We start from the raw sequence: 6004 nt of genomic DNA, 5'->3' as shown, positions 1-6004 counted from the left end.
AAAATGTGACAGCTGAATCGTACAGTGAACCGGAGGTAGAAATACATAGCAGTATTTACGTCACGGCTCGCTGCAAAAGAAATGGAATACAAAAAACTGTGCTTAAGCTGTCAAAAAAACAGTGAAATCTTCGAATGAACGCGACAAGGTAATTGAAAACGAGGGCATACGGTATTAAGAAAGCGAAATTAAAATGCTTGAACTGTCATCGGTGTTTAATTAAGCCGCAGCTTTTATGAAACTGTACAAAAAAAGAAAACTCGTTCTTGAACCTTTTTGTTGTGTTCCGAAAGCTGCGCTTATCTTAAGTCGCCATGTTGCGCGATAATGCGATGTTTTTGATGCAAGCAAATCATCTGTTACGGCCGGGCGGATCATTTGTAATCGCGAAAACAGTACGGAAAATAAGCGAATCGTGATCTTCGCTGCGATAAATATTATGCGCGTGAGTATACAATTGCGTTATAAAGCGTAAGAAAAAACAAGAATATCACGGAAGTGAAATTCGATTTCGCACACTAAACTCGCAAGAGTACCGCTTTGCAAATAAACTATCAATGATTACTCAGATATTTGGACGCGTTTCTTAACGTCTTATCACACGCTCACATCGATCAGATGTGATGCTTCTAGTCTTCCGCGTTTAGGCGCGAAAAAGATATCGCTTCCCGGTTCGAAACTCGCTAATGATTTGCATTTTTTTTACTTTTGGCAACTACTTGGACGTCTTTGTGATGGCTTCCCAAGCTCCTCAGCCAATCAAAGGGCCGATGGCCGCACGTGCAAAAAATCTTATGACTTTGAAAAGGCTGTTTCCCATTCGGACTTCCTCTGTTTTATAGAAGGGGGAAAAAGGTACAAATCGTGCGACGCCTCGTGAACCAATTTACGTCATTTACTTCTTAATTCGTCATTCTTCTTTTTGGTTGATTTTTGTTAAAATGCGGAATATTGTTGATAGTACATCATGAAAAAGTGAACTTGTTTGAGAAAAAAAGAGATGTACTTCTAGTTTTCCGGCATCCGGCTTTTGACTGACATGACATGAATTCAACTGGTTTTCATGTGTAAAATAAAATACAAAAAACCCAGGCAAGAGAAAATATTCTTTTTTTGAGAACCGACGCATCGACGTTTCGCGTCGGGTAAAAAATTAAAGTTAAACTTTAATTTACTGTTTTTCTTCTCCAGATGCAAGGCGTTCATCTATTTGCTCTATTACATTTTGCGCGCGAATTCCAGTTGAATTCATTTTTGCAAAAAAACGTACTTAAAGCTGTTACGAGTTAAAATTGACCCGAGTAAAGGTGGAATTCACCTCAACTGCAAAAGAAGCAACGCAGACGAAACAGGTTTGAGATAGGAGCTTCTGCTTGAGATGTAAATATTTTGATTAAACCTCTTTTTCGTGCCATTCTACAGGTGCGGAATGTGTCTGTTTGAAATAAGAGGCCCTGCCAGGGGGGGGGGAGGTTTTCCGTGTCGCATGTCTAAATTTAAAAACGCACCATGTCGCTGTTTTTTCAAACTTCGCGTCTCTGTCGGTAGTTAAATTAAAGAAGAAAAAAAATACTTGTCCTTGTCGGAATTTAAGTTTTTCCAAGAGGGTTGCATTTGTCGCGATTTTACAGGTGTATTTTAATGCTGTCGCTACTTTTTGGGCCATGTCAATTGTCGGAATTTACCCTGGCAGAGCCTCAAATAACAGCGACAGATACTTCCGCAATCCGAACATGGACGATAGTACGTTGTACGCGTGTAGTTCAAGCCGCGGGTGTATTTACGTGTATTTTCAAACGCCCCGTTCGCAGCCTTACTGAAGACGCGCGAAAATGGACGAAAATCTCTCAGAATCAGGACAGACGTCACATATTTATTCAAGCTTTAAGGGGGGATCATACCTGAATTCGAATGAAATTTTAAGAGGTTTGAAGAAGGGATTGAAGAACGAAAAAAAAAAAATAAAACACCACTAGACAGTTGACCCCACAAAAGAGCACTCCAGGTTGTCAGGGGACTGTCTGGTGTCCTTTTACCAATTTTAAACTAAAAAAAATCTAATTTAAAATCACAATAAATCTCCAATATTTCCTCTTTCTCTTAATAATAATCCCTGGCGAAAAAACTATCTTCTCCCAACATCCCTAAAAATCACCAAAAAATTTACAAAACGCCGTTAAACATAGATATACATGTATGGGATAATGAGAGAGTTTTTGGATTGCTTGAAACGGTGAACGAGATATTTCCGTTAACCCCGTGTTGAGCTGTGAAAATAGGAAGGTGTGATTAAGAGTAACATAAAAGTAACACTGGCTTTCTCTATGGCACGGAGAGGAACACGGAAGACTAGGGCGAGTTTAATGGCAGTAAGTTGAATTCTTGAAAATGCGGTCTAAAATCTAGGACATATCTGATAAAAAAATTAAATATTTTTACACCCGTTTTCAGTGTTACGTGCATAGCTATCTTTTTACATCCATCTTTCGACATCGTCTTTCGACGTGCTGTTTGAAATGAGCCAATTAAGACCGTTGCATACCGGTGTTGGTTTCATGCAAATGAGCTCACAAGTTCAGAAGGTCCTGCTACTGTGCTGTGATTGGCAGAGATCGATCCGTCTTGTTTGTTTAGCTCGTCCAAAGATGGATGTCACTGAAAGCGGGTGTAACTTGATTTCAGTTTGACTAATTTGATTGAGTGTTTGGTAGATGATATTGTTTCAGAAATTTAGGCATATGCTTGAATTCAGTTGAATTGTGAAATGCCCGCCTAATATCCGGTGCCGACTGCCGATAAATATCCATGGAAGCGATAAAAACCAACACTTTATTTTATCTTATTATAAGTTGATAAAGAGTTGTCAAGAGTAGTATGCCCTTTGGGGAAAGTAGCTCGATTTCCTCTGGAAATAGCTGACACTCGAAACATGCGGCTGCAAAACTTCACCACAACGGCGGTTAGTGATCTCATCAATTTCTACTTTGAGTGTTTCCGATTGCGTGCTAATGATGGTCAGTTTCTGTAGAAACCAACTTTGTAAATAACAGTAAACAAATAGAAAAAAACCGTGCTGACATGAGAAATATCGGCCCGTAAACAATTTAAGTGAATGTTCCAGATGGTTGATAAAACCAGTGAAGAGAAAACAGACGTTAGTTCGACATGCAATCGACTTTTTACTCCCTGATGGAAATCGTGATTCTCATAACATAACTGTCATACATTACTTTGGATTTCAGTTTGGAGAATTGAATAAAACATCAACACAAATGTGTCGTTATGTTCATTGCCAATGTAAATGTAAACTTGAAGTTGATGACAACAATGCCGTTTGAATTAATTCAACTTTTCAAAGTTTGGAACACAACAAACAGCGCACTTTTCTTTTGGAATTTTAGCCCCAATCTTCTCATACAAGAAAAATGCACAACTCCTTAAGGTGTGACGTCCATTCTTTCTTTCAGTGTGGGACCAGTAATTGAAATTTCAAAAGGTTGTTCCGGGGAATTGCATATCTCTTCCGGAATTTTCAGGAGAAAACAGATCGCACCCTTCAAATAGGAATTTTTAGTATACGGAAGGGATATTGGACAAGCTTAAAGCTTTCACAGACCGCAATCGGAAATTCTGTAGTTTGTATTGTTCGTGGCTAAAACGAAGAATTCAATTGCGTTTTGAAGATTGCGAGGACCGGATATTATGAAAAACATGCTGAAACACGCGAGTACGAGAAATGACTCTCGAAACTTAACGGCCATGAGGCATGAAATGATGTCAACATTGTCTGTAAAAATTTAACAGGAAAAACGGCGGTTGAGGCAGAGGGAATTTACCTTCATAGCCTTAATTTTAACTCAAAGAACTTGCTTTAGTCGATGTGGAGTCGATTAAAATGCCTGCGGTTCGATGTTTTTACCTGTTTGTGGACGAAGCTTTAATAGTGTGTAACCACTGATTGAACTGAAAGCTATATTAGTCAGAACTTACACCTAATTAACGAAGATTATGAACTCGGAATTTTTATAAGGTGATGGTTGGTGATGCCGCAGGCAATCTTTAAGGCCGTTTTTTTTTATACGAAGACTTGTTACCCGTCTGGACGAGTTCGGCAAAAAAAATTGTTGTCCGTCTGGTTATGCGTCTCTAGTATAAAAGGCGCGTTTACACAACAGAAAAACTTAGGTACGGACTCGTCAGAAAATTGGTCCGTACCCGCCAAAATTTGGTCCGCACTTAATCACTTTTGTAGGGAAACAGTCAAATCAAAACGGGGCCATAGGCGCCTATGGCCCCGTTTTGATTTATAGGCGCGTTTACACGAGAGAAAAATTTGGGTACGGACCCGTCAGAAAATTGGTCCGGACCTGACCACTTTTGTAGAGAAACAGTCAAATCAAAACGGGGCCATAGGCGCCTATGGCCCCGTTGATTTGACTGTTTCTCTACAAAAGTGGTTAGGTGCGGACCCTTTTTGTGACAGGTCCGTACCCAAATTTCTTTGTCGTGTAAACGCGCCTTCAAGGCGCGTTTACAAAAGTGATTAGGTTCGTCCGGACCACCTTTTTGACGAGTCCGTACCTAAGTTTTTGTGTCGTGTAAACGCGCCTGGGCACAAGACGAGTTACCCGTCTAGACGAGCTTCCTTTCGTTATCCGTATTCCAAGATGCATTTCGAAAAGAAGCTCGTCTAGACCGGGGTAACGCGTCTTTTGCAGGTCTTTATACTGGAGACGCATAACCAGACGAACAACAAAATATTTTGCAGAAGCTCGTCCAGGCGGGTAACACTTCTGTAGTATAAAAACGGCCAATAACCACCTCATAGAAATTGATGAGAGCGAATAATCCAATTGTTTTAGTGGAATTGTGAGTAATTAAAGTACATCGAACTGAACGATTTTCAATCACAATTTTTTCGCATTATAAAGAATAATTAAACTACATATATTCGAGTTCGCGCGAACTCGCGAGTATGCTAACGGCTGATAGTATACGAGTAGCTGAACCAATCAGATTGTCGCATTTGCATGTGTGTACCAGTAGAATTCTATTAGAATAGGCACAGTTTAATACGTTGTACATTGTCTTCTATATAGCTTTGGATAAGACCGTAGTGTGCGACCATTCCGTGGAAATAAAGGCAAGGCCAGGTCATAGTGTTGTGTTCTTGGGCAAGACGCTTAACTCTCACATTGCCTCTCTCCACCCAGGTGTATAAATGGGTACCGGCGAAATAATGCTGTGGGGTAACCCTATGATCGACTAGCATCCCATCTAAAGGGGGGGGGGGGGGGAGTAGAAAAACTCTTAGTCGCTTCATGCTACAGAAACCGTAATAAGCTCCGGCGGTATGGGCCACTAGGCTCGGGCGCAGACTTAACCTATATTTTAGGAGCATGTGGCCTTAGCTGCTTATGTTTTTACGAGGATGTTCTGTAACTTCCAAGTATTGGGGGAAACAGAGACGCATGATTGGTTGGCTAGCCATCCCCCTTAGCTTGATCCATCAGGAAGTCGAAATAAACACAATGACATTGGGTAAGATGTAAAACACTCTTTAATTACTTTCACCTAAAATATAGTCAAAATATTTGCTTTAATACATCCACCGAAAACCCCTGTCCAACACCTTGGGGCCAACATGTAAAAGTAAACAAAATATTTGTATCATTTCACAAGCATGAACTTGGCCTCTGCTACAATGCAAGGTAAAGTTCAGTCAGTCTGTCATTTATTTTAAAAGCCTTATTTCAAGAAGAACCATTTACCAAAGTAGAATATGTTGATTCAAATCTAACTTGATTCTGTACAAAAGCCAAGTACTGTGTAAATAAGGACCGAGGATGGTTTATGGTGGAAAGAATGAAGATGATTAACAACATAAGCAAAGTGAAATACGAGCGATGCTCGCTTTTGTATTGTATTCAGCGGGTAATTATAAAGAACACTTGGTTCATCGTTCACCATAAGTATATAAGTGTGAGTCACGGTTTACTTCACT

This window comes from Oculina patagonica, chromosome 8 (assembly GCF_052425735.1).
Source record: "Oculina patagonica isolate OP01 chromosome 8, crgOcupat, whole genome shotgun sequence".
NCBI classification, from domain to species: domain Eukaryota; kingdom Metazoa; phylum Cnidaria; class Anthozoa; order Scleractinia; family Oculinidae; genus Oculina; species Oculina patagonica.
Note: the sequence above shows the minus strand (reverse complement) of the source record.